This window comes from Ascaphus truei, chromosome 1 (assembly GCF_040206685.1).
Source record: "Ascaphus truei isolate aAscTru1 chromosome 1, aAscTru1.hap1, whole genome shotgun sequence".
NCBI classification, from domain to species: domain Eukaryota; kingdom Metazoa; phylum Chordata; class Amphibia; order Anura; family Ascaphidae; genus Ascaphus; species Ascaphus truei.
The window spans coordinates 93,164,221-93,191,007 of record NC_134483.1 but is presented as its reverse complement, the minus strand read 5'-3'; the positions used below and the strand labels follow the sequence as shown (position 1 = coordinate 93,191,007).

Here is a 26,787-nt window from a genome sequence, read left to right as displayed (position 1 = left end):
TTATGTCCTATACCACAATTATTATAGTTTATCAGGTTATACAATAGGGTCACTTGTATTCTGCTGCTCCAGTTATTAGGAAGCGCAAGGTTCCCAGAAGATTTTTTTATAGGCATATGTTTATGTTTTGTTACGCTGTCCAGTTGTAAAGTCATTGTTTATGGTGTGAGTCAACAAAAAAAGGTTTAAGCAACATACCCAAGATCCGAAAGTAAACATGGGGGAAGGGAGGTTTGTAATCTGCACATTTGTGCTGGGTACCTTTTTGAAACTGTGGAAAGTATGTTTTTAGTGCCCACTGTCTTCACCCCATCACCTACCATGGCATTATACTGTGCAGAGGCCAAATCCCTTTGCTACCACAGATTGCTCAGAAATGCTTTGCTGATTTAAGCCTTATTTTGATAAGGCAATTGGGAATTTAGATTACAATCAAGTAATCTAGCTTTATGGCAACCAAGACATTGTCAAGTGCCACTTCCAGTTTTTTATTTGAAATATCTCAAAAAAGTGAGTTGATTGCTCTTATGTTGCGTGTAAAGTATTACTGCCTATATATGTCGCTGACAGCTTTTGCTTTACAGTATAAATCAGGGGTGGCCAACTATATAGTCCACAAAGGCCAGCAACCGGTCAGTTTTTAAGGATATTCCTGCTTCAGCGCAGGTGACTTAATCAGTTTTTGATTGAGCCACTGATTGCGCCACCCATGCTTAAGCAGGGATATCCCTAAAATCTGACCTGTTGGTGGCCTTTGAGGACTGGAGTTGGCCACCCCTGGTATAAATACTTATAAGGCAGTTGTATCACATAGAAATGTAACTGACTTTAGACAGCTGAAGAACTGTATCCCCCAAGACTTACTCTCATATGAATTCTTGGAAGCTAGATGGTAAATAGGGAGGTTTCCTTCATTGGCTACACGTGATCTATGCGGTTAGAGCAGTGATGCACAACGAAGGTGTTGTGACACCCTGGTGTGTCACAATTCAGACTATTTGTGTCACAAAATGTCATAGAGCAATATTTAGAGATACTTAAATGAAATGTTTAAAGGTAATATTCCATTCAAATTTTATAGTAAAAAAACAAAAATTGAAAATGAATATTTAGCATAACACTAAAAGAAATACGGATGTCAGCTGTTTTTAAAAAAAATAAGATAATGGTGTCGCCACAGAAAAAATGTTTAGGATTACTGGGATATAGATGACCAAAGTGACATTGTTCAGGTGTTAGATCTCGGTGATGCTTTTCCCTCCCAAAAAATCTAAAACCAGAGCGAGGGGAAAGTTGAGGGTGATGTGTGGCGCTGATAGACCATGGTTGCTGAAACTCTTCTGAAACACAGCTGTCAATCACCGCTCTACTTGCCTTGCATGGTGATATACAAGGAATTGTGGGGTGTGCCAAGATGAGCAGAGCCTGCAATGGCCAGTCTTTGGCGGGTTCTTTTGCATCCGTTTAGGGGAACTTTTTCCCATACCAAAAAAATCGTTTGAGACTTTGTAAAGCGTGAAATGTAGCAGCTGATAACATGATGAAAAGAGTTACTGCGACTGTGGTTCCCAATGCACAAACTTATTTATATATTTGAATTTAAGTTTCAACTTGACCTTTTTTCTAGTTTCATACCAGTAACTGGTCAGGCAAATCCATAGCCCCCCCCAACCATACTCACGCTATTTTCCATTTAATTTAACTATAAAATATGCAAACTAGTCCTACTACTAAATACCCTCTTTTCAGTCTATTCAAAGATCATTTTTCCTCCCATAAAGCTGTCACTTTGTCATAGTTTGGGATACTTTGAAATACACCAACATGAGAGTTCCCCAGAAGAAATTCTAGAGTACAGACATGACAGGTCTTCAAGTGTTATGTCATAGGTGTGGGTGCAAAGTAAAGCAAAAAGCCATGAGCAACCCACTTCATGCTTGAAATAATATTTAGATTTACTCTTTGTTACTACCAAACACCAGAAAAGTCCATGTTTTACTTTGACTGCCTTTTTCAATACATACAAAAACTATATATTCATGATCCGGGAATGATATAGATCTAGATATATTGCAGACATTTTCAGATGATAGATTAGACATGACAAATATAATAATTTGTAAAGTTTGAATGATCAACAAACTCTTGATGTGGTAGGGAGACTTAAATGTCCCATTGGCATTTTTTTTTACTTTGTATGGTACAAGGTCTTTAAACTCCAAGCCGTTGCATTGTGTGTGCCCTTACTATGGGAGGGTGTACATGCCCCCGCTACGGAGAAGCAGACAAATACTGATCACATTCTAGTCTAGTATCTTATAATGCATAGACCATATGCTTAGTCACAATGCATGTGCTAGAGCTAGAAAGTTCACATTTTAAACTGCTGTACTTTGCTACGTTTGCTTTTGCCCTCACAGAATCTATAATTGTTCAACTCAACCCACTTTGTCGTTAAGCCTTTCACACTTGGGGTTTAATTCATTAAAATGCGGTAGGGACGATCAGGGTACTCTCGCACAGAAACTCCAAATGAAATCAATAGGAGTTTTTGTGCGACTATACCCCGATTGGCACTATCACCGTTTCATTAATTTTACAACCTTGGTATTTATAAAATACTATATTGACAAGCTACTATATATACTTTTAAGTATCATTCATCATGGCCACAAATGATTGAGCTAAACGAACTCAAAACAGATGAGTGAGAATACATTGGAATTCATTTCAAGTGAAGTTGAACTGAACAAACAGGACTTTTGTATTAAAACATATGCCAGAGTGCCATAAGTAAAGGAATATAATCGTTTCCACATCTGTTCTGTTCTAACTTTCTATTAGCTTCCTTTTGATTTGCAGTCCATTTTACCATTCTATTGTACATATGGTTTCTTTGTATTTGATCTATAAAAATAAACATGGTGAAAGAGCTATTAATTTTTTTCCCCCTAGTTTCAAACTTCACTGGGGAAGAATAATATCTGAAGTCCCATGTACTGTTTTAGTGGCTCACTGGGAAGTGAGCAGTGGAAATGGCATTACAAATGCAATTCATCACCTGCTATTTTGCACTGGGTAGGCATGTCTGGTATAATTAGCACTTCTGCTTTTAGACCCGGATTTACTAGGCTGCAATATTGCACTCTGATCCGATGTGAACTGCTATTCGTCAATGGCATTTAACACGGGATTGGAATGCAATACCTTGCATCATGGTTCAGTGAATCACGGCCTGAGTTCCCTGTTGACCCTCTGCTTTGGAAAAGCATTTCCTTTGCAAAAACTGCAAACTTTGGCAATGAAGAAATACATTGCAGTATGGTCATTAATAACGTAATTGTTGTACCGTGTGATGACATTAATTGAAGTATTAATCTTATTTATTTGTTGAATGCTGGAAACAAAATGTGAGTGACACATCTGCTTATAATTACTGTAAGTGCAGTGTGTGTAGACGGTACAATAGAATAACTGGGTGTGTCCTGCTCACGTTGCACAACTCCTGAAATGTTTTAGTAAAAACAGTAATGACTTAACCACACTCACTACGAATGTCTGATAAAGGTAAAAATGCATGTTTGATACAAATACAGTACACCAAATCATTGAAATCATTCTTTTTCTAATGTTTACTTTTGTGCCAGAAGCACTTATTCCTATTATATCATGTACTACTGCTGTGGATGGTGCTATACAAATAAAGATATTCATACATACGTCAGAACAGAGTTGTTTGGGGTTTTGATATGGGAGATCTATACTTGTCTTGTTTGTATGCAAACTGCTTAGAGTGTACCCAAGAACATATTGCTGTATTAGTCTGATACGGCCCTGTAGGGGCATTTTGCCCTACATGTTTATTTTTTAAATATTTATTCACGAATCTGTACAGTAGGTTTTTCTGTTTTGACCGCCCTAGGTTTTTTTTGGTTGCTTATTATTTTTATTTTTTAAATTCCGTATTTTAAATGCATTTTTATTTAAATGGCAGATCTTAATAGAAATATGATGCCTGTTTTTTAGCTCCTCATACAGTGCGAGATTTGGTGGGGGTTCTGCAGGTTGGTTGAATATCCTGTTCCTATAACTGTTTTAGAGCATTGATGTGCAACATGCAGGGGCCGCGTGGGGCCCTTGAGGCGTCACTTGCGGCTCCCAACCGCTTACTCCCCTGGCAGCTTACTACCCCCAACGCTTCCCAGTGCAGCAAGAGGCAAGTGGTTGCTGGTGTGGATTGTAGCTGCTTCCCACTCCCCGAGCCGCCTAATGACCGCTGCTAATTCCTGTGTACGGAGAGGAGTGGGACACTATTAATCAGTCTGCTAGCATTAAGATGCTGAGTGGAGAAGCTCATTACCCATGGCTTCAATGTCCCTTCTACCTGTGCACTGTATATGTGGGTAATGTCTGGCACTTTTGAGGCATCAAGTGCCACACATGCAGCCCTGGAGGTATATCATGTTGCCTACCACTCTTTCAGAGACGTGAACCCACCGCTTACAGTTATTACAGAACATTTAGCATGGTTCTTGAATCTTGTAAGTTATATTTTCTATAAAGAAAACAAAAGAATCTTAGGAGGGCTGTAATAGTGTGCAGTGTGGACATTACTCAACTGTGGGACTGCAACCACTGGTGGTCCTCAAAGACCGTGGTTTTGGTTACAAGCATTGAGAAGTCTACTTGCATGTTTTACTGAAATTGGTGTATTGGGATACGGTTCAAGTACATTTTGGGTTAATTTTGTGTAGGTTAGATAAGCATACAGCAGGGCTGTGGGACTCGTCTTGTAGAACAGCCCCTAGTTATTGTCGGTAACATTTGCATTTGTTTGAAAATATTTGCTGGCACAATTCCTGTGCTATGTCCTGCGCCTTTTAAATGTGCAACGTATTGTGTTATCACAGGGACTGCATACATGCCAGGGTGAGGTTTCTGTAGCTTTGGAATGTAAGGCGTGTCCTGTATAACTAGTTGGTGATTAGGTTGTATAAAAGCTATATGATGCTCTAAATACTGTCTGCATTAGTTTTACACTTGGGGTGGTATGAGTGCCTATGCTTACATTCTGGTAGTGGGTTTGCTTCAGCTTGCTTTGGATTTATAATGTACAACTAAAATATCTCATCTTCAGTCACAAAGGTTGTTTTTTATTTTCTACTGCTATAGGGCAACAAATACATCTGCTACCTATTATTACGCTATAGCACTAGCCATGCACACACCATGTGTATAATAGAAGTGTAAACAATGTAAAATGCAGCAGACTGCTTTCCACTGAAAGCTGAACAGTACAATGTGCTTGCTTCTTTTTATTAGAAGAAGCTATGTAGAAGCATGCATACTTGTATGTACAGAGGAAGCATTCTAATAATGACCTGGATAAAAAGCAGTTGTAAAGAAGTCTTTTGATAAAACATGTTTTTGAAGTTTACGTTCCTCATGTTTATATTGCGTGGCCAATCTTCTGTATATCACATGAGCGTCCCTAATATGAACATGGCAATGTGTTTATAATACAATTGCAGCAGACTTCTTGATTACATAGTTCTTTTGTTACAGGGATGTTTAAAATGCTTGCTTTCAGTATTGCCTCATGGCTTAATTCAGCTTTTCAAAATATTGGAGTGGAACAAAACACTCAAAAATGTCTTTGACCAAATGGCTTTTATAGGGTGATAGTCTTTGTAGTGACACATCTCATTTGTTTATTCCACTACTAGAAGAAACCTAATCATCAATATTTTGAGTGTGGTATGGCAGAATTGACTATCCATTAGATAGCCCCATGATTTATGTCTCCGCTGTTCTAAGAATTTTCTGCTTGGCAGAAAAATACAAACGGTCTACAGTTATTAACTTTTTACACCTTTATTTTGACCATTACTCAGCATTGCTTCATGAGTAAAGCTAATTGTGGCATGCACTTCAACAGGCTTCATGTGCTGTTCTTTAATAATGGAAAAACCTGAAAAATATCCCAAAATAAGCATATGCACCCACAGCTTGAATGTGAACTCTTTGTGAGGCATATGCCTTTACTGTTTACTTGCTTGAGATAGCATGTACATTTTCGCATTTCCCACCATGCACATGAAATTAGGATCTTTTGGTACGGACAATTAAAAAGAGCTTTAAAATCTATTTATCCCTCAAGGTGGGAAGCAGGGGGGGTCTCCATAGCTTGAACTGTGTTCATTGCAGCTCTCGAGAGACTTACTAAAGGGGCTGTCGGTATCATATCTGTTTAAAGGTCACGCGGGCCAATAGGAAGCTGCAAGGGATGACGTCTAGGCTTCCTATTGGGACGCTGGACCTTTTAAACTGACATTTTCTATGCCCAGCCAGGGCTGCTTCTGGCAGCCCATCTACTAGAAAGTATCGCCGGGTGCAGGGTGTCCCATGAGCTGGAATTAACGTGGTTCGGTTCCAGGGAATCCCTGCTTCCCACCTAGTCCAAAAACAAACGCTGCTTTAATGTATAGAAGAGCGGAAATACAACATTGGTGAAGAATTGGTTGACATTACCAAATGTCTCTTTTGTACAACTATTAAAACTTACTATAGAATGTGCTTTTAGAGAGAGGACTTAATAATCATTTAAAGGAGCAATCCAAGTGGTCTTTTTTTACCAAGCATTGAAGCTGGGGGTCTCCAGAGATGAACACCATTAATGTCATCTCCCTGCTTCCCGAGGTACAGACCTCGGAAAGGGTTACCGGTATCTCTGCAAAAAAGAGATGGGAGGTGGAGCGCAGAGAAAGAAAAAACCAGGGTGAGATAGGTTCAATTTATTACAACAACAGAAGCACAGAATTACTTACAATTAGTAAAACAGCAGCATGTAGATACTCCCACAGGAATCTGATCTGCAACTATTTGGTTACCCCCGTCCTGACTGCAACACACTGCTTCAGTCACACAGGGTCCCTGACCCGGAACCGGAAGTGTAGCGACCGAGCAAAGGGCGGGCTCTCTCTAGCCGTGGCAAGGGCTACAGCAATAGCAACAGCCACTCAAGACTCACGGGGGAATACCAGCAAAAAACAGAAAATAGGGAGATTCTACTGTGCTAAAGATGCACTCCTACCCAGGAGTGCAACATAAAAGTATTGAAACAACCCTCTACGCGTTTCGCGCAGTATAGCGCTTCGTCAGGAGGTATTAGGGTATTGCAGGAGGTGGTCTTATATAGGTCACACCTAATTAACCACCACAAAATACATGTGTCAAAACCTACTTTTAAAATACTTCCCAATGGTGAATGTGACTAAAAGACATATAATATACATATAAAAACACTGAACATACTTGCACATAAAAATAAATGCAATAATACCTAATATGAACTCTACAAATACATGTCTACCTATACTCATACCAATAATCCAATTAATAATAAAGATTTGATTAGATAGCTACCCATTTTTAATCCCTAATGTTACATATTGTGTACTTGTACAGTTTGACCTTTTGCTAGCATACATCTCCTAAAAGTACATAGCAATAGTAAAATAGATTTAAAATAAAATTAAAATCTAAAATTCCACGTCTAAAAACTATATCTATACCTAAAATTCATTGTTGATGATGTGATTATAATTCCATTTTATTATTAATTATTTAAGAAAAGGATTTAGTTCTACCATCTCATTAAGGCCACCAGGGATTTTGCTTTTCAAAGTATAAATCCAATACTGTTCTCTTTGGAGTAATTTTAGTTCTCTATTACCCTTCCTAATATCTCTTTCTACGACCTCCAAACCTCTAAAATGTAAACCCTTTATTTCACCATTGTGTTGCTCTAAAAAGTGCATGGCCAGATTATGTACCTTCCTCCCAGACTCTATATTTCGTTTTACATTTTTAATACCATTAATGTGTTCTCCAATCCTTATTTTTAGTGGGCGGATGGTTTTGCCAATATAGTATTTTTTGCATGGCAATCTATTATATACACTAAATGTGTCGTTTGGCATGTAATGAATTGATTTATTTTATATTCTATTCCTGTCTGATGGTCTTTAAAAACTTTTTCTTGGGACATATATTGACACATCACACATTTGCCACATTTGTGATTGCCCATCGGTTTACTTAAAAAACTTTTATTTGCAGCAGATTTTTTGTTGTTTGCTCCTTTTAGGAGGCTTGGTGCTAGAATACTTTTAAGGTTTTTGGCCTTTCTAAAAACTATTTTCGGCTTTTCAGCTAGTTTATTATTAAAAACAGGATCCATTAATAAAATATTCAAATGTTTATTAATTAGTGTCTTTATCTTTGATTCTTGTTTAATAAAATTGGTAATAAAAAAGGGGCTTGAATTTTCTTGGATTTCTGGTGTTTTCTTTTTAGGTATTAGTAAATTGGATCTTGGTCTAGTTTTACTTTTAATTAAGGATTTATTTAAAATCTCTTTTCTGTATCCCTTATCAATAAACCTCTGTGTTAAGATATTTGTTTGATCGTCACAGTCTATTTGTTCAGAACAATTCCTACGTATTCTTAAAAATTGTCCATAGGGGATATTATTAAGCCAATTGACAGAATGATTACTCGTATAATCTAGGTAGGAATTTGCATCCACCCTTTTAAAAAAAGTCTTAGTTGTTATTTTGTTACCTATGGCTTTTAATTGTAAATCTAAAAAATTAATTTCTGTTGTACTGATATCACCACTTAGGACTATATTGCGATCGTTACAGTTTAGGAATAAAATGAATTCATCGAGGGCTACCTTTGATCCAGACCAAATCAGTAGAATATCATCAATGTATCTACCGTAGTAGACCAAATGTTCACGATATATATTATTGGCCCACACATAGTCTTCCTCCCAGAGGCCCATGAAAAGTCCTGCATAATTGGGGGCAAACCGTGTGCCCATTGCTGTGCCATTGGTCTGGATATAAAAGTCTCCCTCGAACATAAAATAGTTGTGTTGTAAAATAAACAAAATACTATCTAAAATGAATTCTTGCTGCATATTAGACAATGTATTTTGTTTATACAAAAAATGTGCAACTGCATTTATCCCCAAATCATGTTGAATACATGTGTATACGGAGCTGACATCGAGGGTTGCCCAAATATAATGATTTTCCCATACAATCTCATCCATAGAATTAAGTACATTTGTACTATCTTTAATGTAAGATGGGAGAGCTGCAGTTAGAGGGGCTAGGAAAGCATCTACATACTTAGACAGATTCGCCGTAAGGGAATCTATACCGGATATAATCGGTCGCCCCGGGGGGTTAGTCAAAGTTTTATGTATTTTGGGGATATGGTACATAATCGGTACTCGTGGGTGTGTTGCAAAAATAAATTTGAATTCCTGGGCATTTATAATGCCTTTCTGTCTGGCATCCATTAAAAAACTCTAGTAATCTCAAAAAATCTTGAGTTGTATCCGACCTCAAGGTAGCATATGAGATAATATCCCCAAGTAATCTTTTTGCTTCACCTATATATTCCTCACGATTCTGTAGAACTATCCCCCCTCCCTTGTCTGCTTGCCGTATTATTAGATCTCCATTTGCATTTAAACTTTTTATCGCTTCTCTTTCTGTGCGTGTGAGATTATCATGAACCATATGGTATTTATTGTTGTGACATAAATTGCGGATGTCTTGCTCTACTAATTTGCTAAACAGTTCTATATATGGTCCTTTTGACTCATATGGGTAAAAAATGGATTTCGGCTTAAGGCCTGTATGTAAGTTTCCGGTATCTCTGCAAAGTTTGAAGCTCCCCATCACGTGGGCCAGTAGGAAGCCACACCAGATGTCACAGCTTCATCTTTGCTTGCAAGGTGCGGGAGCTTTGAAAATTCACCATTAAGTGAACCCAGCTAGCGACCTGGACCGTCTACCAGCACCCTTTATGATGGTAAGTATCTCCAGAAGCAGGGTGGTGAGATTCATGGGTGGTCAGCGCGGGAGATCCCCCTGCTTCAAGCCTATGTAAAAAACAAACAAACAAAAATGGGAAAAAACGACCATGTGCCGCTTTAAGATTTTCTTCAGGATTACAAATTAGGTTGTTGTACAAATACTAACGTTGCATAGGAGGTGCAATAAATACCACATAGTTTGAGAAATACAGCTGTATATATTTCAAGTTATTTGGGGAAACGTACAAAAAAACACAAGTGAATATAAAAAACTCTGTATTACTGTTACCCGCTGTTTCAGAATTCTGTATGTTACCAGTAGTCTTCTTCTGACGCTGTAACAGGTTATCATCCTCCTGCCCATACTGTATCTTTTGGTGTTCTTGAAACTTCTTCTCCCTGGGGCTTCCCTACACTGCATCTTCTCTCTCTGGAGTTTCTCTAGCATTTTACCTAGGTTTTTATGCTAGCTTTGATGTCCATGCTAGCGTTATCCATATGTACATATCTGATTGGTTAGAGATAATCTACTCAATCGCACTATTTGTTTTGATACGCCATGTTGGATGTAAACAAAGGTACTTTCCCTTCCTAGCAATATTGCTTCCCGTGGTCCCCGTCCACCGTTTCTTGGTTCAGCTGCCTTTCTATTTATATATGGAAGCCATGGCATTATGGGTCGAGAGGTCTCCCTGGGGACTGAAATGTTGGTGCTCCTGTAAAATGCATGGTATTCATTTTCAATCAATGGCCTTTCCTTTATATGGTGCTGGGGCGTATAGTGTCTGTTTGCACGATTGCGCTGTCCTAATACCTACCCCTTTCACCTTGCAACTGAGCAGTCTGAAGAGTCAAGTATGCTTTTATAGAGTGCAGTCCCACATTGCATTATTGTTTTGAAGGACAGCATTGTATGGCATTCAAGGACATCACCACTGGATTTTTTTTCTTTTTTTTCTAATGGAACTTTGCTTCCCTGTCCAGTCCTGTTTTCTAACTCACTATATGATAAAGACATAACTAAATTGGATTATATTCTCATTGGGTTGATTGTAAACAAGCCAAATCAACCAAATGTAAGCAAAAAAATACATTTACAATATAGAAATACTCTTTATTTATATATAAAAATGTATTTATAAAAATGTTTTACCAGTAAGTAAATACATTGAGTTACCTCTCGTTTTCAAGTATGTCCTGGGAGCTTAATTTCAGTCACTAGTACAAGTTCGTTCTATGTGGGGTTACACCTTTAAAACGCCATCTTTAAAACATTGTGTCTATTATGTGGGTTTGCTTTGGCAACAATCGGCAAGTGGAAAAAAAGTGAACAGCGGGGTACCTCTGGCTCTGGAGTGGTTCGTATTGAATGGTATGCTGAGCCATAAGGATATGCAGACATTGATTGTGTGAAGCCACATGAGGCAAGTCCTGAAGAATATTTTTACAGGCAGTACAATATTTAGCTGCACAAGGTCACTTGGCTTTTAGCACATGAAAGAACTGGATTAAGCAGTGTTTGCTTAAGCACTTTTTCCTGCTGAATAATCTGACATTAATTAGTTTTTCTCTGAGCCACTTAGAAAATGTACTTTAACCAGTTTGCTCTGAAAAACTACTTTCGGAAAGCATGTGCTATTATGCTGTAAGTTAGATCAATTCAGTTTGATATTTCTTCCTTAACTGCATCTTGCTGTTTATATATTTTGTGTACTAACTTTTTCACTGCCCAATTGATGTACGTGGTATCACACGGGAATGGGTATAACCAACCCCACACATTTCCACTCCCCCTTCCCTCTCCCCCATATAAGGTAAGCGAATACATGTGCTTGGTAATACATTGGTGATCCTTCAAATCTGGTCTGACTGGTGTTAACTGAGGAGAGGATTGAGATATTCTTATTGCATCAGAAGCATCATACTAGAAATGTGGGAAACATCCACTCCAGTTTACCACCCTTTTTTGTTCAGCAAATAAAGTTGTTAATCGGTCCGAGCTGTCACCGCACAGCCAAAATTCACTGAGCATTTCAATTAACTCCCACTCAGAGCTTGAATGGGTCTTGCTGGGTATAAAATGCTTGGCGAATTGTGACGAAGCTGTGATTCATTGGCGGAGCCGCAAATGAATGGTGGAAATGTGATTTCTGAGCAACTTTAGCCCATAAAAGTTCTGCAAACTGGTTCGCCAGGAATTAATGTTTGTAAAAAATCGCAAGTGCATTTTGGAAAGTTTCCCACGGCTCTACATCCTACTTGTTGTCTGAACCTTTTCTAGGTGTTCCTCTGTCAGCAAGGTGACATGGATAAACCTCAATATCATTGGAAGGTGAAAACGAGATAAACGACCTCCTGAATTAGTCCTGTCCACCCCATTTTTATGTCCAATGATCATTTCCCTTCACTATCACATGCTTAAGTCGTTTTCTATTTTGCAGAAATGTTTGGTGTGCACTAGAAAACATTTGCAATTGTGTGCACACTGCTGTTTTTGTAACGTAATCCGTAATTTTGAAATGATTGTTAGATTTTTATTCACTGTTGGAGTGGCAGCTCTGTCATTTGGGGAAGTAGCAGTGTGTCTTTCTTGGGCCAGGTATGTCTTATTGTATTTTTCGAACGTACAAAGATCAGTGTTTTGGGGGGATAAGTATGGGTGTGTAGAATAGTGTTAAATCCCTAATCCATCATGGATGACACTCATTGAATCTGTGTTTTTGTTTATACTAAAGTCTTAAACTTCCCTTTTTACCATTATCACATACTTCATTGTGAAATCCTCCAATTAATTTTCTTTTTGGAGAAATACTTATTTGAAACTAATTTTCTAAAACCTTTTATAACTCGGCCCTCATAAGCAAAGCCTTGAAGCTACTAAAACACTAGGTACTAATACATTCTGTAGTATATGTTATTGGGACTTTTAGATCTAAGCTATGATATACTGTAAAAAGAATATAGAGGCGGCGGTGATGTTCCACTTGAATGCAACTGTAATGAATGTAATGTATACCTACCGGGAAATGTGTCTTTAAGCCTTTCGCCTATATTAGACTGTAGTATAATGAATTATAGAGTCAACAAGTGCTAATATGGGAGATGGCTTGGAAGTCACTGTTCAAAATGCATTGTTAACATTATAGCTAACTTCAGTGCATATTTTCTCTCATCCAGTGAGAAGATTTCAGCACATTTAGGGAGTTTCTCTATCCATTTCCTGTTGATACATTTGTGGAGGGCTTCTGTGCTCATTTATTTCCAGCTCTTATTGACAGCCCTGAGGAAGTTCAATTCATGTAACAGAGCTTTTCTTTGCTTTGTATCTTGTAGTTACATATTGAATTTTTTGGTGTTTTACAGTCAGCATTGACTATTGTTTAGTCTGTTTTCCTTCTCTTGTTCTTGTTTGAAGTATGAAACTGTCAACATTGTACAGGCATACCCCGCTTTAAGGACACTCACTTAAAGTACACTCGCGAGTAAGTACACATCGCTCAATAGGCAAATGGCAGCTCACGCATGCGCCTGTCAGCACGTCCTGAACAGCAATACCCTGTACCGAAGCTGTGCGCAAGCGGGGAGACTATAGAGCCTGTTACACATGTCTTATTTATTTATTTATTTATTTATTTATTTATTTATAAAATATTTTACCAGGAAGTAATACATTGAGAGTTACCTCTCGTTTTCAAGTATGTCCTGGGCACAGAGTAAAACAAATAATACATGGTTACAAATACAGTTACATAAATGAACAAGGTATACATTTATATACAAGACATTGCATGCACAGTTAAAGAAAATATATATTATGAGCGTATGAAACAGTTACAGACCAGATTAAAGTGTGAGACAGCCTTAGATTTGAAAGAACTTAAGCTGGTGGTGGATATGAGAGTCTCAGGTAGGTTGTTCCAGTTTTGGGGTGCACGGAAGGAGAAGGAGGAACGTCCGGATACTTTGTTGAGTCTTGGGACCATGAATAGTCTTTTGGAGTCTGATCTCAGGTGATAGGTACTGCATGTGGTAGGGGTGAGGAGCTTGTTCAGGTAGCTTGCCCAGAAAGTATTTGAGGGTGAGACAGGAAAGGTGAACTTTGCGCCTAGACTCTAGTGATGACCAATCTAGTTCTTTGAGCATTTCGCAGTGATGTGTGTTGTAGTTGCATTGGAGAACAAAACGACAAATTGAATTGTAGAGGGTGTCAAGTTTGCTAAGGTGGGTTTGAGGAGCCGAGCCGTATACTATGTCTCCATAGTCAATAATTGGCATTAGCATCTGCTGTGCAATACGCTTTCTGACCAGGAGACTTAGGGAGGATTTGTTCCTGTAAAGTACCCCTAGTTTGGCATAGGTCTTGGTTGTCAGGGTATCAATGTGCATCCCGAATGTTAAGTGGGAGTCAGACCATATACCCAGGTATTTAAAACTAGTGACAGGTGTTAGGGTGGTTTTAGCGTTGGTTCTAATCAGGAGCTCAGTCACTGGAAGCTTTACAAATTTAGTCTTGGTCCCAAATACCATTGTTACAGTCTTGTCAGTGTTTAAAAACAGTTTGTTTTGGGAAATCCAGTTTTCGAGTCTCAAAAAGTCAGACTGAAGTATGTGTTGAAGGTCAGAGAGGCTATGGCTGTGTGCATACAGGATTGTGTCATCTGCATACATGTGTATTGAGGCTTCCTTACAAGCTGTGGGAAGATCATTAATGAACACTGAGAAGAGTAGGGGCCCCAGAACAGAGCCTTGCGGGACACCACAGGTGATATCCAGGGGGTTGGAGTTAGAGCCTGAGATGGACACATGTTGGGATCTTCCTGATAGGTAGGACTGAAACCAGTTTAAAGCATGTTTCCCTATTCCAGAGCTCTGGAGTTTGTTAAGCAGGATAGCATGATCAACTGTGTCAAAAGCCTTTGCAAAATCTAGGAATACTGCACCAGTGAGTTGTCCCCGTTCCATTCCACACTGGATTTCATTGCAAACTTTTAGCAGGGTAGTTACGGTGGAGTGTTTGGGACGAAACCCAGACTGGAATTGGCTAGGGAAATTTGTCTTGGTGTAGAAATCGCTTAATTGGGAGTGGACACATTTTTCCATAACTTTGGATAGAATTGGGAGAAGTGAGATTGGCCTGTAGTTTGAGACAGTGTTTTTGTCCCCACTTTTGAAGATTGGGACAACTCTGGCAGTTTTCCAGGTCTTAGGGATATGGCCTGCAGACAGGATAGAGTTGACTATAGACGCAATTGGTTTGGCAATGGCTGGGGCACCAAGTCGTAGGAACCTAGATTGTAGTAAGTCGGGTCCACATTGGCTGCTTACTTTTAGTTTGAGGAGCGCTTGTGTAATCTCCTCTTCAGATACTGGGCTAAATTGAAAATTGTGGGCAGTGTTGGGAGGGGGTGGGACTATAGGGGTACTCCCAGGATGAGATTCAGGTTTATTTACATCAGTTATGCACGTATATGATGATTGCAGTACAGTACATGCATCGATAAGTGGGGAAAAGGTAGTGCTTCACTTTAAGTACATTTTCGCTTTACATACATGCTCTGGTCCTATTGCGTACGTTAATGTGGGCTATGCCTGTAGTGTATAAGGGAATTGAGGACGCATTAATCAATCCTGAGGGGTTCATCAAGAAAGCTACAGGTGCCCTGTGACTTGGAGGTAGGGGTGGTGGTGGGGGGGAGGGGTCAGGATTGGAAGAGGTAGATACCTCAGGACACCGCAATCTCCTTGAGATCTTGAACTATGTAAGAGAGGCACATGGCAAATGATGAGCAAAGTCTGGGGTCCTGTTCCCTCAACTTCTGGGATTTAAAGGTGACCACACTCAAAATGGAGTAGGAGTTCCTGGAGAAAGCGCCCCAGAAGTGGTGCCTTAAAAGTACAGTCCCACTTATCAGTATAACTGGCTTTCAGTCACTATTGAAGTAAGTTTGTAATACTTCCCTTCCCTGGGCCACCGAATTCATGCTTCTCAGAAGTTACCAGCATTATTTTCTGTTTTTCAAAGTGGATTTAAATGGCTGTCCTGTAGGAAACGGCAGCCGATATGGCATGCTATTGGCCCATGATTAGCCAGCTTCGTTGTTTCCTCTGGTAGTAGATTTAAGCCTGGTCATTTGACCAGTAAATATCTCAAGAACTGGGGGATCCATGAAAATACCGCTGTTTAGCTCTTGTGGAGCCCAGGTTCCCGTTCTGAAAATGAAATAGAAATGGAGTGGTGACAAAGAGTAAGTAGAGGGGATTGCTGCTTTGTAAATACTTGTCTGGAGTTTATTCTTTGTGGAGATATAAATCGCCTATTTTTAACCTATTAAGCCTGCCATTGTCGTTAGTGCTACTTCATGTCAGAATGGTCCAAGCTCAGTCCTCAAGTGCTACTAACAGGGCAGGTTTTCAAGATTTCTCTTACTATCCTATAATTAACCATTTAACCTAGCTCTAGTAACTGCTACAAGGCAGTACTTCACATGGTCCCCTTTAAAGCTGCAGTTCAAGCAAAATCCTACATGTTTTTTTTTATTAAATAAATCAGTTCTGTACTATGAGAAAATACTTTTAGCATTTAAAAAAATACACTATTTTAAAGACATTTTAATGTATTCTAATGTAACAAGCATTTTTGTTCCTATAGCAACCATATACAAAGTCACGTCCCCTTTCCCTTCTCTAACATCACTTTTTTTGAACACTGCACTCTCCAGCAGTGAACCAATTGAATCTCGACCCTGCTTGGTCACATGATCTTCCGCACAGAACTTTGGCTGTCAGTGCAGCAGAAGATTACCTAAAATGCATTTAGTGAACCCCCAGCCAAATTTCAGCGATCGATTACAGGAGAACGGATTGATCAGCAACCTAGCTAATCACTTGATAGTGTAGATTGTATTGATGCACATATTGAATTGGGGAAAAAACAAAAAAAACGACCGCTTGAACTGCAGCTTTAATATATATTTTGCGCATTGTATATAGGATTGCTTAGAAACTGGAACATACAAGGGAGAATGCAAGAAGAGGACAGTAGCCCTATCCTGTAACATGCTATCAGCACACTGCCAACTTACAAACACCATATAAACGTTTGCTTAATCATTCTCGGACAGGCAGGATTACAGATGCTTTGCAGTAGATAAAATATGTTGATTTACTCTTACACGTGTATTGGTGTACTATGAAGAATCATACAGCATTCTTAGATTATGAAGCACAGAGTGAAATGTGCTTTCATTTTGATTGCAATAACCCAAGTAATCTTAGTCTTTTTTAACCATAAGCTTGTGTTCTTTATTTTCTCTTAGTCCTTTTTAACCATAAGCTTGTTTGTGTTCTTTATTTTAATAAACCTTTTCTGTGATTGGTTAAACAGAACAATTCTGCAAAGAATCAAAATAGCTATGTGTATATTAAACAATTTAAGTGTTATTAGCTTTGCTAGAAAGATTCTGTCACCATTAAAGTAATTGTTTTTCTTTATATGTACTGTATATTGTGAAAAATGTATTTTTCTGATATTTTGTTGCCAAAGGGCAGAGCTCAAAAGGTGTATGTCAGAGCCTATATCAAAAGAGGAAGTGGATATGACTATCTAAATGGTTGCTGTAGCAACCAAAGGAACTGATTTGGTTAAAAAATAAACCATATAGGATTTCATGTTTTGCTGCTTTAATCCATCCTGTATGTACTAACTAGGCATAACTTCCCTGACACCCCCACCCCCTCCCTCCTGTGTTCTTCATACAAACACCTGGTATCTCACTGTACTTGATTATGATCCTACTATCCCCCCTTGCTTCCACAGCCAATGACTGGAAAGGCAGGGGGTGGAGCATAGTTTACTGACAAAGGGAGCGGGTGTGGCAGTGTTTCAACTCGCCAGATGAGAGAATTGTGCAGCCAGTTGGGAGTGAGCAAGTTTATGTTCACATCTCTGCAAGTTTAAAGCAAGAATACGAAAAAGGAAAACAAAAATAGAACCACTACAATCTGGTGCTAGTTTCATTACCCGTTCACTAAATATGCAATATTGTTTTTCTTCTCCCCTCTCCCTTCAGATTTCATCTAGGTCAGGAGTTGTACATGGGTTTTTTTTTTTTTTAAATACAGAGCACTTAAATGGTTAGTTGTGACCACCATAATAATGTTTGCCATTATATCCAATGCTGTTCCTCATTAGTAAAATAAACCAGTATAGAGGCATATCGGAAAGAGACAGCTACTGTAGGTACCATAAGCCCACAATCTGAGAACCTCAGATCTAGGTCATCATGGCATGAGTAATACGTGTGTGTCTTTATATAGCATCTATCTGCATAGCGCTTCACAGCAGTAATATATGTCACATAATCTAACACAAAATGGGAATAAGTGCTTCACACATAAAAGTAACATTAGGAAAAGGTTCCCTGCTCTCAAGAGTTTGCAATCTATGTGGATAGTTTCATAATAATTTCCCGGAATCCCAGGCTCCAGTGGAAGCACTGTGTGTTAGCAGATAGTGATGAAAACAAAGGGCTGCAGACCTGTCTGAGACATGTGACTGTGCTGACAAGTGGTATTTTTATTTGCTGTATACTGTATGGTAGAGGGTTTTTGTCACTTTGTTACCATAACTTTTGTAATGTGTGGTTGAAACCTATCCCAGCTTCACATTGCAAAAGCCATTATATCCAGCCTCGCACTGATGAGACCCAAAATGTTGAAACAGCGGTCTGTGAGCAGGTTTTACTGGCTATGCACTTCTTTAACCCAGCTGTGTAAGGCCTTGGCCATGTTTGGCGCTTGCTTGCTCTCGCTTGCTGCCGCTCGCTCTACCTGGAGCTTTTTGCTGTCCTTACAGAGGAGACAGCAAGCGCTTGGGAGGCGGGTATCACTGTGTGTGTTGGTAGCTGTCAGTGTGTGTGTGTGTGTGTGTGTGTGTGTGTGTGTGTGTGTGTGTGTGTGTGTGTGTGTGTGTGTTATATAATATTTTAAAAATTAAAAAAAAAAGACGTTGTGAGAATAAATTATTTATTAACATTGTGCAACTTTGATAAATATATTCACGCACACGCACACACGCATACACATACACACACACACACACACACACACACAATGCACACACACACATGCACACACATATACATACACACACACACGCGCATACACATACACACACACACACACACATGCACACACACACACACACACACACACACACACACACACACAATGCACACACACATGCACACACACATGCACACACATACATACACACACACACACACACACACACGCATACACATACACACACACGCACACGCACACGCACACGCACAAAGGCACACACTCACACACATGCATACACAAAGGCACACACACACACACATGCATACACAAAGGCACACACACACAAAGGCACACACACATGCATACACAAAGGCACACACACACACACATGCATACACAAAGGCACACACACACAAAGGCACACACACACAAAGGCACACACACATGCATACACAAAGGCACACACACACACACACACACACACACACACACACGCATACACAAAGGCACACACACACACACACACACACACATGCATACACAAAGGCACACACACATGCATACACAAACACACACACACACACACACATGCATACACAAAGGCACACACACACACACACATGCATACACAAAGGCACACACACACACACACACGCACACGCACAAAGGCACACACTCACACACATGCATACACAAAGGCACACACACACACATGCATACACAAAGGCACACACACACAAAGGCACACACACATGCATACACAAAGGCACACACACACATGCATACACAAAGGCACACACACACACACACACACACACATGCATACACAAAGGCACACACACACACACACACACACACACGCATACACACATGCATACACAAAGGCACACACACACATGCATACACAAAGGCACACACACACACACACACACATGCATACACAAAGGCACACACACACACACACACACACACACACACACATGCATACACAAAGGCACACACACACGCACACACACACGCATACACACACACACACACGCATACACAAAGGCACACACACACATGCATACACAAAGGCACACACACACAAAGGCACACACACATGCATACACAAAGGCACACACACACAAAGGCACACACACATGCATACACAAAGGCACACACACACATGCATACACACACACACACGCACGCACGCACACACACACACACACACAATGCACACACACATGCACACACACATGCATATACATACACACACACAATGCACACACACATGCATATACATACACACACATACACACACACATACACACACACATACACACACACACACACGAGACATGGATCGGGGTAGAAGGGGGACAGACCGTCAGGGGGCGGGCGCGTCACTGGCCGGGGGCGGGCCAGTGACATCACGGAGCTGGTTCGCCCTCATTGGGCGAACCGCTCACGTGACCGGCCTGTCTCGCCGGCAAGCGGGGGAATTTTAAATTCCCCCAAGACCTGCGCTTCCGCAAGCGCGCGGAAGCGCAGGTGAGCCCCTACTAAAGCCGCTCTAATTGCGGCTGTAGGGGCTCAGTGCTGAGCGGGAGCGCGCCTCAGCGCGCTTCCGCCAGCAAGCAGGTAACATGTCCGGGGCCTAATACGGCAGACATGCTTATAGGGAGGGGTCCATGCTAAAATGGACATGAAATAAAAGGTGACACTGTGCTCATTTGCATGTCATTTCCCAGAATTCCTGGCTGCAATGGAAGCACTGTATGCTAAGAGATAATGGTGAAAAGCAGGGTTTCAGACCCGTCTGAGACGTGAATGTGCTCACAAGTGATATGTTTATAATAAGGGTACAATTTATTTCTTCCAAAGTGTTAATAAAAATGCACAAGTAAAGCCATTTTGGTTCAAGGTCACCACTGCAATAAGTAGACTGTGCATAACATAATCCCTATAACCAAAATGTAGCGATGTAGATAAAAAACAAACCTGGATTTCATTATATAACGGAGTATACAGAAAATGATAAAATCACTTGTGACCACAATCACAAGTCTCAGACAGGTCTGCAACCCTGCTTTTCACCACTATCTCCTACCATACAGCCCTTCCACTGCAGCAAGGGATTTGGGGAAATAACATGCAAATGAGCACACGGTGTCGGAGTATAAATATTTCAGCTAAAGCTTGCTGCTTTTAATTCAAATCTACATTTGTGCTCTTTATTTTATTTTTTGCTTTGGGACTTTTTTTTAAATCTAAAATTCATGGAGTTTTTTTCACCTTATTGTGCTTATCATAATACATGTGTGCAATACAATTTAGTGTTGCAATTGTAGGGCAGTTTATCCTCTTAAATATTGAATGTAGTGTAATATATTTGGCATTATATGTTTAATGCCCTAAAGAATGCGCTGCAGAATTGGGATACCAATTCAGCCTATGTCTTAACTTGTACATTTCCATGGAGCCCACTTCTTGCTGTGATAATGGTTATACTACTCTTGTGTTCTGTTTTGAGGAACCAGAAGTGGTTTTCCAGTCATAAAGGGCTCGTAATGAACAAGAAGCATTTTGGCAAAGATATTTATTCTATTGTTCTAAGAGGACATTGTAATAGTTTGAATCCTCGCCCCCCACAAGTCTGGGCTGTCACTACTGTAGAAGTGCCCCACCAGACCATTGCTGGTCACTGGTCTTACACTTCCTTCACCACCCCCTCCCTGTGCCTTCTTTAGTCAGTAGTACCATGGCCCAACAGAAGGGGATTGAACTGATTAGATGGACGACTGTTTTCATCGAGCGCCGATGTGGATGTTCGCACCCAAACCGTTATCCATGTCAATGGCCCTTAAAACCGGAGCAGGGTGTGATACACCGCTTTAATGAATCTGCCCCTTAAAGCGTGAAGCTCAACATGCTGCTCAATGGCAAAGGTGTTTGCAGGCTGCTCAGGTCAGGCCAACATATTTAGAGCAGCTGTTGCAGAAACACTAAATTTAATTTCCACCAACTTGCCATAACAATGGGTCTATGAATGTCATGTCAGCAGTGTCGAACTCTTTGTGGTGGAAAAACTACATTTAAGAGTTGTGTGCTGCCATTATGGTGAAGTGGCATTCGCTACCCAGTCTATTTACCCTACTGAGTATCAGGCTCTATTAGTGGCCACAAATGTGTAAGGAAATTAAAACAGATTCAAATAAGTGCCGCAGGTATTAAAAGGTGTAATGTTGCTGATGAGTCCACAGGCCAACAAGTTAACTTAAAAAGATACATTTGTCAGGTACAGCACACATGTGAGCATGTGCCCTGCATACGGGACAAGGGTTAATACACACAGCTCTCTAGTTGAGTCCCCTTTCTCCACACATGGACCCTCAAATTTCTAATATTTCCCCTCAATCCGTCCCAATATACCATCTGTCACAACTTGTGAGTACGTGACTTGGTTATGCAAGCAGGGTTAATACACATGGCTACTCTAGCCAAATCACCTTTCTCCTGCGCAATGTATCTTCAATTAGTTAATATTTACCCCTTACTCAATTGCAATCATATGTATATGCTAATAAAATATGCAATTATCTTCCAGGGTCTCAGGTTCCTGTTTATTAAAGAAAAACTATGCACTTAACACACAAATGTGATGTAGCAAAATGTGTCCGAAAATGTAAGTTACTCTCTACAAACCATGAAAACAGTTCATTCAGAGCCTAAAGCATCACTTATTAAAGTTTTATTTACACCCCCCCCCCCAGGTTACAGAAAAAGATTACCAGAACATACATTTACAATAGATGCAGAACAGTTTCTTAAAATACATAGGAATCCCTAAACAGTACAGTATGTTACCATATGTCATAGGTCCTGTCCCAGAGAGGTCACTGGAATAGAAGAGAAGTGACGTGTTCTGATCCTAAAACACACACCTGTTAAATTCTAATTTTCTATTAAAAAGTCGTTTTTTTTAAATTCCAACTTCCCTTTATTGAAAACACTAAGCTCTCCCCTGCCTTAAATCAGCTACTGGGTTTACCATTTTATGACTTAGAAGAAAAAGACAACCTTTCTTGACGTTTAAAGTCTGACTGACTAAATATAAGAAAGAACTCCTCATTTCCCTAATACATAGACGCCATCTTCACGGTTGCATCTGTGCTCTCCACATAACAACCAAACCTCTATTTTCGCAGGAGAAACCGTTATGTCGTTGGCACCCCTTTATCATGACGTGTGGGGTATAATTTGATTTGTCTTATTGCAACAGTGACAAATAAGGACCTGTTATTCAGAATTGGTGTCATCACATGATATAATCATTTTTAATAACGTCCTCCAACTAAGTGGTGACCTGTTTGTCACACCTCTGGGATTAACAGGGGATATTTAAAGGAATGATTTCCTTGAGGCTGACAGCCCAGGGTCTGCCTATTGTCCCCACCCTTCGAAACTACACACATTTAACTTTTAGTGGGCCACCAGTGAGACACCCCACCCCCAAATTAAGCCCTCTTTGTAGATCAACACAGACACAGGAAGTGTCTTGACCTGCCATAAACACAATTTCTTGTATTTTTAACATAATTTCTAGCCAATGTTAACCCCTGAAGTACCAGATTGATTAAAATACTTCATACCACCCACCATTTTTATTACAAACACCAAGTCTTTTATTGCTTTTGTGGCTTATATCCTAACTTGTCCCTTTCAGTTCCTGGTGAAAGCAAATCATTGTAGTATTTATAGTTGTGATTATTAAAAAAAAAAAAAAAAATTCTCTCTGGCCTCCTTTTTAGCTTTTCCCATGGAGAATGACTTTCCATGTTCTGGGTACATTCCAATTCATGTGAAGTTCTCGGAAACAGGCAAATATCCTCTGTTTATATTATTCCGCTGGTAGTGACAAGTAAGGTGAAATTTGTCTGATTTGTGAAATTAGATTTGTTTACATTAGAAAAGTGGCGTCTAAGGCTGCGTTCATGCTAAGCGCGGGCGACTGCTCGCGCGGCGTGATCAAACACATTGAGGTTTATGCTCACGTCCACAGTGCGCACGCATGGAGACGAGAGTGTCGGCACGACTGGATCACGTGAGCGGTTTGCCCAATGAGGGCGAACTAGCTCTGTGACGTCATGGCCACGCCCCCCAACACGCCTCCCCGTCGCGTCTACCTACAGGACAAAAATCTGCTACAGGAGTGTGTAACGCCGCGCAAACTAACTGTGTACGTGGCCTAAGAGGGGATATGATAACTATATACAAATATATTCTGGCACAATACAAGGAACTTTAAAAATAACTATTCATCCAAAGGGCACGGGGTCACCCGTTAAGGTTGTGGGAAAGGAGATTTCACCAGCAATAAAGGAAAGGGTTCTTTACAGTAAGGGCAGTTAAAATGTGGAATTCATTACCTATGGAGACTGATGGCAGATACAATAGATATCTTCAAAAAAAGGTTTGATATCTTTTTAGAAAGGAAAGGTATACATGGATATACGAAATAAGTAAGTATGGGAAGGATGTTGATCCAGGTAGAAATCCGGTTGCCAATATTTGGAGTCAGGAGGGAATTCTTCCCTTTTATGAGAGCTCATTAGATATTTCACTGGGGTTTTTTGTTTGCCGTTCTCTAGATCAATATACTGTAAGTACAAATATAGGATAAAGTATCTGTCGTCTAAATTTGGTATAGGTTGAACTTGATGGATGCATCTTTTTTTCAAACTTATCTACTATGCAAGTATGTAAGTAAGGGGAACGTGGGATCCAATACAGAGAAAATAGAGGCATAAGAACAGAGATGGTGTAATACGTTCCTATTTGGATCGGAATGAAGGTATAAGGGGATGATTCTATACACTCACATTAGAATATCAGTATTTTCACACTTTGTGGTATAGAGGGGTGAAAAATCCCCTCTTTTTTTTTTTTTATTTCCCCCTTGTAGTGAATAATTTCCACAATAGTGCAGATAGTCTTGACATTTATAAACAGAATGATGTGTAAAACATGAAAATGTGCACTTACAATGTTCACCAAATTTAACTGCATTAAATTATATGCGCATAGTAAGTGCACATTTTCATGTTTTACACATCATTCTGTTTTATAAAAGTCCAGACTATCTGCACTATTGTGTATTTCCATTTCTCTTCTCCATATTGAGGAAATGATTCACTACAAGGGAAAAAGAAAGGGGATTCTTCACCACCTCTATACAACAAAGTGTGAACATATTGATTTTCTAAGGGAAGAAAGTGAGTGTATAGAATCCTCCCCTTATACTTTCATTCCAATCCAAATAGGAACGTATTACACCATCTCTGTTCTTATAAGTCTATTTTCTCGGTATTGGATCCCGCGCTCTCCTTAATTGACAGACACATTTCCACTTGGAAGAACAGTTCCCCTTAGGGTTCAGTGTTGCGATTCTCCCATTCTTTGCCATTTTTATCCGATTTTGTATTTTATCTTTATTTTTGCACTTTTTGTATTCACTTGATATATTGTACATCACTTAGTCACTTTGTATTTTCGGTGTTTACGAGCACCCTTTTACACTTTTCTGTTTTTAAATAAGGTGACATGCAGGATTTTATTAGAGCTGGTTTTACCTGAACTATGTGTAAATTCACCTTAAGCCATCAGTCCTCTCTGGCGTCTCTTTTTTGTTGGTAGCTTCTGAACCAAGGGGTTTTCCAGTGTAGGTCAAAATTGGCTGTACCCATATGCCTCATGTTTATGGAGAAATTGAATTCTGTAAGAGGGCTTGAGAACTTGAAGAGCAATGACCCCATATCTCAGTTAATGATTGGCTAGCCAGCAGTTTTAGGCCTGGGACATGGTAAAGCAGACCCCACTGAGCCGCGCTGAGCAGATGCACTTACCCCCTGCACCTGCAATCAGCGCGGCTTTAGGAGCCGCTTCCACATGTGCGGAGGCTCAGAAAATTTCAGCAGACAGGCAGGTTTAAATTTTCTCGCTGAGGGGAGCGGAGGAGCGGTCACGTGACCGCAAACATCCAATGGGAGTGAGGGACTAGCGCCGCCACCCGCTCCGCCTTCGCTCCGCCCCGCCCTCAAAAGCGCGGTCACTGCCTCGCCTGCCAGGACACAAAAAAGCACCAGATTGAGCAGGCGAGCAGAGCAGGAAGCACGGCTCAGCACGACCCGAGGCACCATGCCCGAGGCCTTATATTTGTGAACATATTAACATCCTTATTGGTATGTTGCAGGTTGCTATCTTTTCAACCAGGAACTAAAGGTAGTAAGAAAGCAGCAATTCTGTAACAGAGGACATACCAATGTATTAAATGATTAGCTTCTTTAATAAGACCTCTTCTATATGGAGGTTATTAGTGTTACCTTTTACAAAGAACATTGTTTAGCTAGAATGAAAACAGACTAGGTCCTACTAGAACTTGAATGAGCTTCTTACAATTCAAAAATAAAGATGGGTAGTATTTAATGTGTTTTGGCTGTTAAATAGTGCATTGAAAATAAGACCATTCCTTTCAGTATAGGTTTTGGGTAAATTCAATTTTGCAGGTTCCATTTTTTAGTCTGGAGGATAGCTTATTTCAACTACCTGGCACTCTTTTTGGTTACAACTTTTCCAAGCCAGTTGTCAATGGAACTTCCTATGACATTTCTTCCAAACTCCTTTCTTCCACAATGATTTGGGATGCCATCTCCCAACATGAATTGAGATCCCCATGCGATGCTCATGCCAATGCCGTTGCTGTATGAAACTGCCCTGTTAAGAGACCGTTTCTGCTATGACCAAAGTGAACTGATGGCCGTGGCACGTGAAAGTTGTTA

General features: G+C 40.0%; 1 protein-coding gene across 3 annotated transcripts in view; it reads left to right on the top strand.

Moving 5' to 3' along the window:
- FCHO2 (FCH and mu domain containing endocytic adaptor 2) overlaps window positions 1–26,787 on the top strand; it is a 100,858-nt gene that overhangs the window by 889 nt on the left and 73,182 nt on the right. The window lies entirely within an intron of this gene.